General features: G+C 41.0%; 1 protein-coding gene across 6 annotated transcripts in view; it reads right to left on the bottom strand.

The window, feature by feature from the left end:
• Positions 1 to 13,235, bottom strand: part of STAU1 (staufen double-stranded RNA binding protein 1) — a 54,762-nt gene extending 41,527 nt beyond the window's left edge. The window contains exons 1-2 of one of the 6 annotated variants that reach the window (XM_047069708.1): positions 13,013 to 13,235; positions 2,454 to 2,524 (exon numbers count right to left, since the gene is read on the bottom strand). The gene's annotated coding sequence lies outside the window, so the exon portion shown is untranslated. The remainder of the gene's footprint in view (positions 1 to 2,453; positions 2,525 to 13,012) is intronic. The other 5 variants (XM_047069707.1, XM_047069705.1, XM_047069706.1 and 2 more) reach the window with 5 other exon arrangements.
• Between the last annotated feature and the right edge of the window lie 3,237 nt (positions 13,236 to 16,472).

Raw genomic sequence — 16,472 nt, 5'->3', positions numbered from 1 at the left:
ATTCTGGACAAGCTTTTACGATAGCCAAAAACATTTTAGTAAATACCTCTTCCTTCAAAGTCCTCCCTCAAATCTTACATAGCATGGGTACACAAGTACAAGAGTACTACAATAGCCTTAAAATACATCTAGAATGCCCACATCATTCCTTTAAATTCAACAGTTATTTCCAAGATCCTCTGTGGACACACCTTAAAAATTGCAATGCAGTCATATGTTTTCTACAAATAAACTCACCCTATCTCCCTATCTTCACCCCTACCAGCACCCACCATCCCCACTCTGATTCCCAGAATAGCAATTCATTGACTCCAATCATCCAAACACCTGTAGGCAGGGCAGCTGCAAAAACAGAAACACAGCAATCGCTGTACTCCTACATAATCAATTCTAAAAAGATAACAGCATTATCAAGCAAATAATATCCCATAGCAGGCCCATATATCAAATTACCCGATAATTAAAAGGTTCTTTAAAAGAAATATGACCCAACTACTTAAGACAGAGGGAAAAACAAAACAGACCACAATGTACTTGGTGCTCAAAAGAAAGACGGGACAAGTAGCCCCAAGGAGGCATAATCACTTGCAAAACAATAAAATCAGCCAAAAATAATGCCTGGAAGCTCAGGCTGTTAAGATCTTTGCATCCAAGTGACTGAATGTGGCCCCTGTCTCACACGTGGCTCAGTGCCAAGTGGGAAGCGGAGGATTTTCTTTCCACACAAATGTAACCACTGGGTGGTCCGTTTAAAGAAACACTTCCTAAAAGAGAATTCATTCTCAATTGTTCATCCTATAAAAACCATCACACCAAACTGTGTACTAAGATGAAAAACACTTTACCTCTACAGCCCAATACGCTGCAAACCTTACTTTTTTCCTAGCTTTGAAACCTTATCAACCTCCTCTCTCCCATTCCCTAGGAGGAATTCTTAAAAATTACTAAAGTCAAACACATTATTTCTTGTAAACACGGAAGTGTTTTTTAAAATCTAAACTTATAAAAACATACAAAAATGTTTTAAACCAACCAAAATGAATAACTATTCATGATTTGCTGGAGATTTTTAAGAGTAGTACTGTGTGACCTATTCTTAAATAAGAAGGGGCTTAGTTTAATATAAAGTTAACTGGCTTTTCCTTTCAGAAAAGGGAAATTGTACTCTGTAACTATGTGCCGTCTACCTAGAAACACGACTGCATTTACCATCATCTTCATGCAAAACAGACCAGAGTCAAGACCCAGTTTCTAAGAAACCAGCCTTGCTGCTAAGTAGCAACCAACAATGTTAAATCAGATCAAACTTCTGAGTTGTGGCTTTCGGTTCTACTCCCAAACAAAATAGCAATTATCCACCTAATTCTTGGCAATCCACTGCCTGGTGCCTCAGTTTCCCCAGACACCTTGTAGTAGGATATTTGACAAAGCTTTAGCTGTAGCAATCTGAGAGCTGAAACAATGAAAAAATCCTGAGGCATTGTAACAGTTATTCAGTTTTTTGAAAAGAAAAGCATTAAATAAACGCAGTGTAAATCCATTCACTGAGCCTGATACAACTTCTCTAATTTCCTTATGCTTCAATTTCCTCATTCCCAAAGAAAGCTGGGTTTAACTTGTCCACTAATCACTACCTCGGGGATATGGTATAATGATATGCTTTTAGCTCTGAGGTAAAGTGCTAAAAACAAAAGGCAGTATGACAGGTGCAGTGTATTTCACAGTGCCCTGACATAAAACTGTAAAATCTTTTTGGTCCAGATCATCACAAGCAGACAGTGGTAAATGGAACTTGATTCATAACCCTGTCTCATGACAGAAAACAATGTTGGATTAGTTCCGCAAGTTTGAAAACCAAGTTTTACATTAACAATCTGAAAGGCAAACGACAAAGGCCACTATAATCAGGATGCTCACCAACCAAGTTATGTTTAATGACAACTTTAGGGGCACCTGGAGGGCTCAGTCAATTGAGCATCTGACTCTTGAACTTTTGACTCAGGTCATGATCTCGTGGTTCGTGAGTTCTAGCCCTGCACTGGGCTCTGTGCTGACAGCATAGACCCTGCTTGGGGTTCTCTCTCTCTCCATCTCTCTCTGTCCCTTCCCTGCTGGCATGCGTGTGCTTACTCTATCTCTCTCTCAAAATAAATAATCTCAAAAAAAATTAAAAAAAAAAAAAAGACAGTTTTGGTGGTCAACTTTCATGTCTCAACATTTAAAGTATTTGCAGTACAGGCTAAAGGGCTTTCCACTCTAGTCATCAACCTTCCCTGTATTTACTTTCTAATTAAATCTCAAGAATGAGAAGAAATTCAAACTGCATACGATTTATTCTGTTTCTCTAATATTACAGCCAGAAGTAAAAGTCATTTTCCACACAAGTCATTCAAGAGTTCAAAAAATATTAGATTATGAACAGGCCTGAAATTATAGCACCAAATTACGTGTACCTTAAAAAGAGGTGCTCCAGGAATAATGTTGTTTTGGTTCAGTTCTGAGAGGTTATGTGGTTAGGAAACTCCTAGAAAATAAGAAACAATAATAATTTATTAGAGTAGATCATTTCTGAAAATGAAGATATATACTATTCAAGTTTTGGGGAAACCTAAAATTTACAAGTAGGGAAGTGTCTGAAAGCATGATGTCATGGCTTAAAGCAGCACACTGCAGAATTCAGGAAAGATACAACTGCCAACTGGGTAAAGAGTACTTTGTGGAGACATGACCACAAGAGAGCTGTGAATACCTCGAAACTAATTTTAAAGAAAGAAACTGGACATCATATACTGTCTGATCACACAAGCCTGATTTTTAAACTTATGGATTTTTTTAAACTACTGGCTAAATATTCTGCTCATAAATATTACCATATGCTTGATGATGCAAATACAATTGCATGGGAAACTTTACAAAAAGGCACTTTGTACATAAATATTCTTATATTAAACTGCACAGTACAAAAAAGCACATTAGCTCTAGTAAATCCAAACCATAATCGTTCTTTAGAACTGGATTTCAGGAGACATAAGAGTTTAATTCTCAAACTCTCAGGTCTGATTTAGCTACAGGTATCTTCCTTTTTAAAGGGTAGTACAGGTGTCCCTTGAACAACAAGAGGGTTAGGAGTGCCAATCCCCCACCCCACAGAGTGGAAAATTCAGGCTTTAACTTTTCACTCCCCGAAGACTTACTCACTAATAGCCTAACTGTTGACCAGAAGCCTTACCGACAACATAAACAGTTGAGTAACACATATTTTGTATGTTATATGTATTCTATACAGTATTCTTCCAATCAAGCTAAAGAAAATATTAATAAAATCATAAAGAGAAAATACATATACAATACTGTATTGTATTTTCAAAAAAATCCTCATATAAATGGCCATATGCAGCTCAAACCCGGGTTGCAGTCAGTAACAAAGAAAACTCCTTACCTTGAGATGCCTTTTGCATTTTTACAACATTAAGTAATTTCATTCATTTCAATTCCTCACTGCTATTGGGGCTTAACAGAGGATGGAAATAGCTGTTCACAGGGGCGCCTGGGTGGCGCAGTCGGTTAAGCGCCCGACTTCAGCCAGGTCACGATCTCACGGTCCGTGAGTTCGAGCCCCGCGTCGGGCTCTGGGCTGATGGCTCAGAGCTTGGAGCCTGTTTCCGATTCTGTGTCTCCCTCTCTCTCTGCCCCTCCCCCGTTCATGCTCTGCCTCTCTCTGTCCCAAAAATAAATAAACGTTGAAAAAAAAAAATTAAAAAAAAAAAAAAAAGAAATAGCTGTTCACTGTCCAAAATTTCAGAAATAAAATAAATTCTCCTTTGTTTTACAGTATTTTAACAATTAAAGTTCCTTCTGTAAATCGCATACTATGCTAACAATTTAACAATCTAGAATCCTGTTGCTCCATAATCTCACCCATTCACAAGACTAGCATTAGTGGAAACTGAAAACGGCCTCTGAGCAGCCCAAAGAGATAGCTAAGACCGCCCTGGAGAGCTCATGCCTTTTACTCCTGGGGCCTTTGCCTTAGTTCAAGCCTATCTGTGCTGAACCATTATGGTTAGGTTTGAGTATCTAAGTTTTCTAGTCCAACCCAGAAATTTAAAAAATTAGAATGAAATAAATAAATAAGACTGGAAAAAGGGAGCTGCTAGAATCAGACATCATGACAACAGTAAGAAACAATCACCAACAACTTTACAACAAAAAAAAAAGGGAGGGGAGAGAAATATAGCAGCGTGCAACCATTTGGATTTCAGACATATTTACACAATACAAGGATAGCTGACACTCATACACATTCACACTCCTGTGAGCAAACTCAGTTTTTGAAATCCCTCAACCATTTTCAAATGATAATCCCAAGCCGTCATGATTGTTTCCAGTGTATCTACACAGCACTTACTCTCTCTAAGCAGTGGTAGAGAAGACAGACTGGGGGGTTAAGCCCAAATCTCTTTCTTTCCCACTCAAGCACACACACTAGAATGCAAAACAGTGAATTACTACATTCATTGCTTTATTCATTCAACAATTACTGAACACCTATTTGCAGGCAGTATCCTAGGCACTGGGGACAAAGGGGTGCACAAATAAGATACAGTCCCTGTCCTTGTGGAATTCACATTTGTACAGGAACAACCTTGAACCTAACACAAACTTAAATTAAGAATTCACAGTGGCATTTTAACTTGTAGTAACAAATCATTTATGATCACACATCACATCATAACTAAAGAAGATACATAAGAACACAAAGACCCCTTAGCTGCAAAATGCTGATTTAGGATAAGGGCAAACCAGCTAAGCACAGTGTTGTTTGGTATGGTGGAAGGAAACTCCTGACTGGAAATCTGAGTTTGGGTCCCAACTCTGGTGCTCAGTTGGATGATAAATGCTTCATTTAATAGGGCAAGAGGCTTCAACCTTTTAATATATTAAATGGGGTTACCACCACCAATTTCATATGATAGTAAAATAATAACTGTGTACTTCTCGGGTGGATTAACTGGTAATGTAGGTGAAATGCTTGTAAACTATGATATTCCATGCCAGGGTTAGCTGTTAAACATCACTTTCTTAGGGTACACTGCAACTGATATTATAAAATGATGTTAAGTCACAGTCAAAACACATTATTGGGGCACCTCGGTGGCTCAGTGGGGTTAGGCATCCAACTTTGGCTCAGGTCATGATCTCTCAACTGTGAGATCAAGCCCCACACTGGGCTCTGTGCTGATAGCAGCTCTGTGCCACTTCGAGTCCCCTATCCCCCTCTTTCTCTGCCCTTCCCCCACTCTCTCTCAAGCACATGCACTCTCTCTCCAAATAAAACATTTAAAAAAATATTTTAAAAAAGAAAAAAATTTAAGAAAAAAAAAAAAGCAAAATTAGAAAGAACTTTATCCCTCCCTCCAAAAAAAATTTATTCTTTTTTTATGTTTGGTGCTTAAACAGGTAAAGTCTGTTAACAGGAAAATCACTACCCAGTAGTCATACTCTGAATGTTCCAGACTGTAAAGGTTCACTATACTACAAACCAAAAGGAAACTATTTACCTAACTCTATTTGTCATCTAGGTGAAGGGTCACAGAGCTTCAATGAGCAAGTTAGTTAAATTGTGCAACAAAGAACATAAGCCTCCAGGCATAATCAGACTTATCACTACATATAAATTATCTTCTTTCTGACCGAGGAAAGGACTGCCTAGCATTCTGTACGAAATCACAATGCCATCAGCAGACAATGGCCCTGTTTGTATCAGGGTGGAATCTGCAAGAGTAGAAAATTCATGCCTCAGTTAATTTTAATCTATAGAAAGCACGGACTTCAAAAAGTAAAACTGTGAGAAAATCAGACAAGATCTAGTTAAATCAAAAAGCTTGTGCCTGAGGGGAGCCGATATAGACAATTTAAGAAGGAGCATGTGTTCACTTCATCCCCAGAGAAGACCCATTTCCAACACCTTTTCATGATTAATGAGACACACGTATGTCATTACAGACTACACGGTCACCTCAGTTGAGGTTAAAACACACAATGGAAACTCACACACTAACTCATGAAAACCCCAAATCCAAACAACAGGTTTCATTTCACTGATGTAGCCTTTTAAAACTAACCCTAAGAGAGGACTACCGCCAGGGTGGAGAACCAAAGAGGCTTCCTATTCAAGAAGATCAGCAATTCAAAGAAAATAAAAAAGAAACTGTTCGGGAGGCAGTTCAATACCAAACAGAAAGTTACATGAAATATTCCCAATACCATCAGTGAGGAAATGGATGTTAGAAATGGCTAGGAGGCAAAGAGGGCAACAGCCACCTGGCCCTATAAAGTTAATTGGAAGTTTAGTTAACTCATATCCAATAAAGTAGAATATTGTAATTTTAAAGATAATCATGTTCAGGGTGCCTGAGTGGCTCAGTCTGTTAAGTATCCGAACTCTTCATTTTGGCTCAGGTCATGATCTCACAGTTCAGTTTATGAGATGGAACCCCATACAGCTTGCATGGGATTCTCTCTCCCTCTCTGCCCCTCCCCTGCTCTCTCTCTCTCTCAAAATAAACAAACATGAAAAAAAAAATAAACTGATTTTCTTAACAACAACCTTATTTACAGCTCATAAATCATTTTTAGCAAACTTCATGAATGATTACAGCAATAATTTAGGGGAGAGCCTCCTACAGGTTCATGAAACCTCCTTCTCCCCGTTTACTTCTAAGTAGTTCCCCCAACTCCACAAACTCTGAATCACCTTAAAAGTTTTAGTTTGACTGTATCAATCCATCACAGCAAACCAGGAAACCGTAAGTCTTCAAACTATTTCAAGGGAATGATAGGGTTCATTTTAAAAATTGAGTATTACTGATACAGACTTTTTTTTCAAATTGGTCTGATATTCTGGTAAACAAAAATCATCCTACCTATGGTAAAGCATTGGTGACACACAGAAAAAATTACCCTAAACAAAATGCACCTGAGCATAATTAGAGACGAAGGATGATTCAATGGATAGAACTCAGGACCCCACTACAGTTACTTGGCCTCCTAGACAGGCCTCAGTATCCTCAGCCACTATGAACTTACATCTGCAAAGACGTTTTCGAGTATCAGAAATATAACATAAAGCGTCTACTTCAACTCTTAGCACAAAGGAAGAGCCTGATGAACAGCAGCTTTTTATATTATTAGATAAATTCAATCTGACCCTTCAGATTCCTTTCCTGCATCAAGTAACCCTCATCCTGTAATCCTAACCTACCTAGCACATGGTTTAAGAGCTCAATAAATAGTAGCAAGTATTATTATCCAGCAAATTTACTAATCCTGTCCTCAGCCACATAAACATCTATAAATATAAGCTTATAGCTACACACCACTTGTAAAAAACATTTTAAATGGGAACAGAGAACATGCTGACTAAAATCAACCCACTCACTGGGCACCAGTTCTAAAGCTACATCAAATATAGAGACAATCTAATGAACAATCATTTTCATTTAAGGCAAAGACCCCAGGGCACTTAAGTACATTTTTTTTAGACTTTGTAGTCTGGTAGACATAACAAAAATCTTCTAGAACAATTATGACCTCTGTATTACATTATAAAAAAATAGCCTAGTTTGGTTCCATTACTGTTATAAACTCACAAAATCATCACACTTCTCCCCCAAATTAGATTCCAGATTAAACAGAAGCAGATGGGCTACAAATTTAATATTTAGAAGACTAATTTTTAATCGAAAGCAAGTACTTTCTTCGATAGATTTTCCCACTTTTGCTTTCAGTAAATATACTTACTTTGGAGGAACCCCCTGAATATACTCCTTTGACAAATAAATGCACATGTGTAATTCCAGAAACTATAATAAAGTCTGTGGAGAATTTGTGTCTACCTTCTCTTATCCAGTGACATAAATTACTTTTACATCAACCTTATTCACTACTATGGGAATGTAAATATTTTAAAAATTAAGCTCTTTGCAGTTATTTCCCCCACTTTACCGTTTAATAATAAATAATTTCCTTTGGTAAGATTTTCTAGTTTAGAGCAACAGATATCCAAGTCATCCATCTATTGGCATTTGTTACAATTAACACAGCTATATATTTGTAATCCTATTCTCTCTTTAGTAGGTGAGAACAAAGGATCTGGCCAACATTATTCAAACTTTGTAACACTTGATTTATAGATAAGCACACATTGGTGCAAAAATTCATTAAACATTTCAAGAAAGCAAAAAGTTCTAGAGTCAAAGCAAAATTGGAAACAAATATCAACAAAGCTTTTAAAGTCCTAGGAACACCTTATAGAGCTGCCTCGATGTAAAATTAACTGTGGTGGGGGCACCTGGGTGGCTCAGTCAGCAAAGCATCCACCCTCTGGATTCCAGCTCAGGTCAAGATCTCACGGTCTTAAGATTGAGCCCCATGTCATGTCAGGCTCTGCTGATGGCACGAAGCCTGCTTAGGATTCTCTCTCTCCCTCTCTCTCTCTGCCCCTCCCCTGCTCACTCTCTCTCAAAAATCAATTAAAAAAAAAAAAAGAAATGTACTGAAAAATAAAATGGGGGGCACTTGGCTGGCTGAGTCAGAAGAGCATGTAACTCTTGTTCTTGGGGTCATGAGTCTGAGCCCCATGCAGGGTGCAGAGATTACTTAAACAAATAAAACTTAAAAAAATTCAAAAACAAAACCTTTTAAAAAAGAAAAATAAAATGAATTAATGAATTCAAAGAGACGTGATAAAACAAGTATAGTAAAATGTCAACAGCAGAAAGCAGATGGTAGATACGGAGGTGCACGCTACAATTCTTTAAATGTTGTTATAGGTTTGAAAATGTTCATAATAGAATGTTGGGGAAAAATAAGGATTGTGAATAACATGTCTTCTAGTTCAATCTCTAACTTGTAAATTATACTTTTTGAAACAGCATAAATGTTAAGCCTTGATTTTTTTTAATGAGGTTTTATTTAAGGAAAAGCTCATTTAGAAAATTACACCAGAAGCATTTTAGCCACAAAGGTCTCTGTCACCAAAAGTTGAAAATTTAAAACAAGCTTTTATAGGTTTAGTGTGACGCAAAAGGTCTAGTGTGAAACAAAATCTGTCATAAACTTCTTTAAACACTTCTGAAGGCCCCAGAATCCCATTCCAAGAGAAAGAAAGCAACGCCAAAAGCTCTTGTTTGAGGGGGAAGAATTCACATTTCCACAAACCAAACAAGTCTTGTCACTAAGTGTAACAGCAAATAAGATGATCCAGTTTGCAGGATCATAAAAACAAGGTCCCTGGAACTGACTTATGACATCCAACAAAAAGATGTCTTTTTCATGAAAGTTTCATTTTTATGCTGGTGAATTTCACTTTCACTCCATCCCCTAAGAGCAAGAGAAAGTTGCTCAGTAAGCGGAGACCCACTTGGACTCCTATAGTAAGTATCTTCGTTGTCTTACTGAGGGGAGGCTGGATACAGCAGCACAGTATAGGCCACCGTTTGAAGATTACACTCAGAATAATGTTAATGGGTTAGACTTCAGAGATGGGGGGGGGGAAGTTCTATGAGTCATGCTCATTTCCAAACTTAAAATAATCTGTATATAAATGGGTTTTCTGGCTGAATCTTAAAAGAGAGCAATTTAAGTCTGAACAAACTGCATTTATGGTAACAATTCCAAATACTTAAAAGTTTTACTTTAAGCCTCCTGGGAAGCACTAAGCATTTTTTTAAAAATAAAGTACGTTTTGTGCCCTTTCTTAGATACCAAATTATTTTTTCCTAAGTTAATTTTAAGAGCTATTCATATCCCTCTCCATCTCTCAGATTGTAACAAGTAAAACCTAACATCCATTTTCACTACACCTGATCAAGCTCAAAAGTAAACATACACAATTGAAATTACATTACAGGTCTAAAAACTGTGAAGTGTCCATGACCAGAAACTTGAAAATTAAGTAATGATTCCTTACTTATGCAATATTCCTGTCAACCTCCATTCTAGGAAAAAAAAAATCTCTTTTCAGACAGGAAAGAAAAATCATGAGCATCTATGCTGTGAAATTCATTCATACTTACTAAAAATAATTCTACAACAGAGTTTGGAAAGCAAATACCCTTTGCTTAATTCTTAACCTGAGGTGACAGCAGCATATTTATACCACGGTAAAGAAACTTTGAAAGTTTCATTATGAATTATTAACTATAGTTTAACTATGACACAAAGTTATTCTCCATTAGAAGTGGTTTAACAGGTCTCCACGAAAATGAAAATGGCTTTTCAATTATAGCCATTAACAGCTCAAGAACTGTTGCTTTTGTACACAAAGAAGCAAGGCAACATTTTGGACATGACTTTGAGTGGGAAAAGCACTGAACCAAGAGCTAATGTGGCAGCTCATTCTTTTTCTGCTGTATGATAATCATGTATAAACAAAGATGCGAAGTCCAATAAACAAAATGAGAACTAGGATTTCACTAAAAGTAAATTTTGTGACAGATTAACAGTCTGGGGCAATCTGGTAAAATTATATGATGTTTAGGATTTGTTTCAAAATAACCTAGTTTGGGGGAGGAGGTACTACATGAAACAATATGACCTTGGCTACAAGTTAATTATTGTCAAAGCTAAGTGACCAATACATGGGGATTCTCTATAGTTATCCAACTTTTGCATGTTTTCCGTAATAAAAAGTTGTTTAAAAAAAGTTATGGGGCGCCTGGGTGGCTCAGTCGGTTCAGCGTCCGACTTCAGCTCAGGTCATGATCTCACAGTTCACGAGTTGGAGCCCCGCATCGGGCTCTGTGCTGACAGCTCGGACCCTGGAGCCTGCTTTGGATTCTGTGTCTCCCTCTCTCTCTACCTCTCTGCCCCTCCCTCTCCTCCGCCCCCCCCACCCCCCACCCCAGAACTCTGGCTCTCTCTCTCAAAAATAAAATAAACATAAAAAAAGTTATCAACTGCAATATTAAAATACCATTTTCCCAAAACTACAATTCAGATGTGGCAGAGGCATGCTTGTTGCACAGATTTCTCTCTGTCTCTTTTTTTTTCTTGCTTCCTTCCTTCCTTTCCTTCTCTTTCTCTCTCTCTCTCTCTCTCTCTTTTAGGTAGGCTTCATGTCCAGCACAGAGCCAGTCGTGGGCCTTGGATTTACAACGCTGAGATCAAGACCTGAGCTGAAATCAAGGGTCCGATGTTTAGCTGACTGAGCCACCCAGGCACTCTGGTACAGCTGTTTCTTAGGTGTTTTTAAAGAGTCATCCAAACAAATATTTTACACCAGAAATGACTCTGTCAGAAAATTACAGGAAAATGTCAACGTCAGAGAGGCCACTTTGCATCACATGTTATTAAGAGACAGGTGTAAATCAAAACAATTTTGAATTCAGTAAGGAAATTTACTACCTAAAACAATCCTATGATACAGGAGATCATTCAGTAGAGCAAACACACACTCTCTACTTTTTTGTAAATTTGAACCACTATGAGTTACATTTCCTTTAATGAAAGGTACACATTGCAACTACATAAAGAATTAAAACAAACTCGGTATCTTTAAAGTTGCTGGTTTAAAAATCCCACCTGTCACCAGAAGGACATAAACTGCTCCCTCTACAATCCAACTGTATTTTTAGTTTTTACTTCAACAAGCGGCAATGTAATTTATATTTGGTAAGCACACAGACTCCTGAAAGGCCAAAATCAATCAAAAAGCCCGATTAACTCTCTTTCCACCACCCTCTAAACAATTAAAGCTACAAGCAGAAGGGAAGAGTGACCTTAAAAACGTCCCCACAGCCAGAGAACAGAGGCAGAACAGACTGAAGCACATATCTTCGCAGGAACAGAAGAAAACTTCCACACAAGCAATACTGCGACACGGAGATGGGGCAAGGGCTTAAAAGGAAAGTCGGCCAACAGGGACGGAGGGAATAAAAGCAAAGCTGCAGTGAAAAAAAAGTTAGAAGTTAGAGATGCAGTGCAAGAAAAGACAGACATATTTTTTTCCAGCTTCATACACCGCCCCCTCCAGGGCCTGGCACCGAGCAAATGCTCCGGAAAGGGTTCCTGAACTCAAGGAAAGCTTCGGCCAGCAACTTTCCCAGAAATGAAATGACAACAAGAAGCCGGAGGATGGCAGGAAAAATGGACAGGTTGCTCACACTGAAGCAACTGATGAAATCTTGTAGTTGGCTCAGCGGAGGAGATGGAAATAACAGCATCTTTTACAGACTGCCTGCTTACAGAGTGTCCCAATTAAACGTACGCCCCTTTCAGATGTTAACAACCCAAAACAAAGCCCCGGCGCAGGCGGTGGGCACGCTCAAGCTTTCTGCCTCAAGGAAAACCTAGGTAGGTCAACTTATTTCCACTTTACCCATTAAGTTATACCTTAATATCACGCTAATAAATTATGCAGACGGTTTATTGGGACACGCTGTGGGTCTGGCACTCTGATAAGCGCTTCACACGCCCCATTTCACGGAACCTTAACAGCGAGCGTTACGAGGCAGGAACCGCATTAGCCCCTTTTCCAACCAAGACACAAAGAGTTTAAGTGACTTGCTGAAAGGAGTAGCGCTGGGATTTGTACCCGTGTCAGGACACCTGGGCTGTGCTCGTAACCACTATGCTCCGGATCTGGCTGGGGAGATTTAGACGCTCAGGGACTTGAAGCGGGGAGCTCCCCCCCCCGACCCTACCACCCCCCGCCCCAGGAATAACTTCGGCATCCCCGCGCGCGAGGAAGAATGGGGAAAGGCGGCGTGGCACCTGTTTCTGGCCCCAGCAAGGGGTGGAGGAGCTGGGGCGCCTTGGGTCCAGGCCGCGGGGCGCCCCGAGGCGGGGGGCGCGGGAGGACCCGCCTCCTCCAGGAAGGCCCCGCGGGCGGGACAGAGGCCCGGGGAAGAAGCCAAGCGCGCGGGCCCGCCGAGGCCTAGGCCCCACCCGCCGCCTCCCTCCGTAGCCGCGGCGCCCGCGCGGGCCCCGCCAGGCCCGGCCGCCTCACCTGGCTGCTGCCCCGAGCTCGTCCCCCGGCCGGCGGTCCTGGGCGGCGGCGGCGACGGGGGCGGCGAGGAGGGGAAGGAGGAAGGAAGAAGGGAGAGGAGGAAGGGAACGGCAGGAGGGAAGAGGCGGAGTGGCCGCGGAGAAGGCGGGCGCCGCCGGGCCGGGGGTCAGAGGAAGGGGGGAGCCGAGCCAGACGCGGCGGCCGCCGGCGCAAACGCTGAAGAGCCGCTCCGGCGCCCGCAGCCCGGCAGGAAGTGACGGGGGAGGGGCCTGCGCCCGCCCCCCGGCCCCCGCCCGCCTCCATGCCCGGCCCCCCCCCCCCGCGAAGTTCGAACCACAAGTCCCGGCTGGCGCTGCGCGGGCGCCTGCCATCGCAAGGCACTTCGGGAGCCTGGTGGGTTGAGGCCTGGCCGGGCCGGCGTCGCGGCGGCCGGCCCTGGCTCCCGGGGCCTGCTGGGAGTTGTAGTCTGGGAATTGAGGGCTTCTCACTGGACCCGCAGCGAGGCTGGGCCGTCCTAACTTAACTCCGCCCCACTTCGTTCTTCCCGTTTTCCTCTGCGTCCTTTTTCGCCAGCCTCCGTTCCTTGTTTCTCTCCTTCTCTTAGTTCCTCCTTCCGTAAATGTTTATTAAACGCCTACTGCTGTGCAAGGTACTACTCCAAGAGTTGAGAATATAGAGGTGAACACACAAAAATCCCTACCCTCATGAAGCTTACGTTCTATGAGGGTGAAGCACATAATAAATAACAATGAGTAACTTGTAATGAGTGCCAGATTGTAACTTCTTTTACCCAGCTCTGGATAAACTAAGTGGCTTTTCTCATCACGCTCATATGGGGGCTGGGGGTGAGGGTTAATGGTGGGAAATTTTGGATATCTACAATCACACTCAGCAAAGAATAATGCACTCATTGTGAGAGGGCCAGGAAACGGAAAGAACTGCAGATGCCCAGGCCTCCTCTCTCCTCACTCTGGGACTGCTTCCCCACTATTTAAAAATAGTTTATTTTCTCTCTCTGCCTGTCTTTCTCAGTATCTTTCAATCTAACTATTGCTCAATCCTTCTAGCCAAGGCAATAGAGTTTAGTTTGCATAAATTCATGATAATGAGGTTCTCTGGCTAAAGGGGCTTCTCCAAACATGGCTTTGGGACCTTGCCCCCGCCACAGAGGACTCCTTTCTCTGGACCAGGCCTCCTTATTTTGCTTCTTGTAAAGTGCAATAAGATTGAATTTCAGGACACCAAACAGTCAAAATACTTTCACTGTCCATTTAGTGCCGGTCCAAAACATTGATAAGCAACATTCAGATCTTGTCCAGTCCTCTGCTAGAGGAGAATTGTTTTCTCTAACCCTTAAGCAGTCTCCTAAGTATAGCTCACTTGGATAAAGGAGCAGACACAGAAGTGTTTCTCTAAACTCAAAGCTGAGGTCCCTGCACAATCAGACAATCTCTTCAAAGATGTAAAGGTAGAAGAGGATGTTCTTACCCATTTTACTATCACCCATGGGGACCTAAGTGATGGGCGAATGACTTCCAGTCTCAGTTTATTTCCCTTCTTCCATATATTCAGAGGGAGATCCCGCTATTTTTTTTTTCCTAATCCAGACTTTGGATTTTATTCCACAACTTGGACCGTAATACAGCTGGACCTCAGTTTCCCTCTTAGTTAAATAGGAACAATTTTCTGACTTAACCAGTGGACATAAGAATTGGTAGAGAGCTTGATACGCTGTCTCATCTTCCCATCTTAAGAATGATAGGACTCTCTTTAGCGTTGTGAAATTCTAGGTGTGCCGCACTGAGCAGCCTAGGCTACCATCTGCTCTTGCCAGTGACTGATCACGGGTCATTCTGCGGGTCACGTGTTCTTAGGGTACTGCCTCCCTTTTCCTCCTCTTAACCCCTTGCAATCACTTATCTTTGTCCTATCCCTATAGTTTTGCCTTTTCCAGAAATGTCATATAGTTGGAGTCATGCATTCTGTAGCCTTTTCAGATTGGCTTCTTTCACTTAGTAATATGCCAAGTTTCCTCTATGTTTTTTTCATGGATTGATACCTCTTTTCTTCTTCTTTTTTTCTTTCTTTCTTTCTTTCTTTCTTTCTTTCTTTCGAGAGAGAAGGGGAGAGGAGAATAGGGAGAGGACTGTCAAGCAGTCTCCATGATCAGCATGGAGCCCAATCCCATGACTGTGAGATCATAACCTGAGCCAAAAATCAGGAGTTGGGTGCTTAACCAATTGAGCTACCCAGGTACCCCTTCTTTTTCTATTTTTTGATAGATCATAAATAATACAAAGTATAATTTTTAAATAAAAATTAACTTCTCACAGAGTTTTTATGAGATTTACCTGTTCCCATTCCTTATTACAAATACCTATAATTTATCTTCTAGGCAGGAACACACAGAATTTAATGTAATTTACTTAATGGTCACAATTTCTTATTTCCAATGTTATCTTAAAGAAAAGTAAATAATTCTTTTATTGTTTGGCAAGAGTCAAGAAGTCTGCAGGCCCTTAGAAGAGAATTTGACTCACAGTCTCCAGGTACAAAGAGAGAAAACAAATCTAAATGACCCACCCCTGAACCCAGCCAGCCCCACAGCTAACCTATGCCTCAGTTAAATAAAATTCCTTGATTACACAAAATGAGTTCAGAGTCATTCTCAAAAAACAAGGAGTATTAAGAACACTCCTATGGTCAGGTGGCTGGGGACCAACCAAACCTGAAAGGGTCATGTCATGTGTATTATCTGACCAATCTCTAGCCCCATGCTTGCTCTTTGCTGACCTGATGGAAAAACAAAAACAGCCTCCCCTCCCCCCAAAAAAACCAATGAGTATTAAATCTTCAGCCTGTTGTTTTTCTTTCTTCTGTGTTTTTAGTTTTAATTAGTTGCTATCATTCTAATACATAATAATATGGGTTTGTATCATCTCTTTATTCTTTCTTTTTCTTTTTTTTATATCATCTCTTTAAAAATGAAGCAGATTTGGCTGCACACAGCCTGCAGAGTGGCAACTGCACTCTATACATGGGCACATTCTTTTCATCTCACTGCAGTCCCCACCCTGCCCATGTCTCTCATTTATGTTTTTTTCCTGTTCCTGTGGACATTTAAGTTTGCAATGCCTGGCCTACTGTGTAACGGTATGGACTGAATGCTGGCCTGTGGAGCTGAACATTTGTCAGAAAGACAGACCCTGGTCAAAGAACTCCAAATGCAACTGTGATGACTACAGGAAGGCAAGATGGGACGCCAGGGTGGCTCAGTTACTTAAACATCCAACTATAGATTTCAGCTCAGGTCATGATCTCATGGTTTATGAGTTTGAGCCCCTCATCGGGCTCCATGCTGGCAGTGTGGAGCCTGCTTGGGATTCTCTCTCTCTCTCTCTCTCTCTCTCTCTCTCTCCCTCTCCCTCTCCCTCTCTCCCTCTCTTCCTCTCTCCCTCTC

This window comes from Lynx rufus, unplaced genomic scaffold (assembly GCF_022079265.1).
Source record: "Lynx rufus isolate CCGP_SWC_20201006 ecotype Redwood Valley unplaced genomic scaffold, mLynRuf1.p SCAF_8, whole genome shotgun sequence".
NCBI lineage: Eukaryota > Metazoa > Chordata > Mammalia > Carnivora > Felidae > Lynx > Lynx rufus.
The sequence above is the reverse complement of the archived record's forward strand: the minus strand, read 5'-3'. Positions and strand labels throughout refer to the sequence as shown.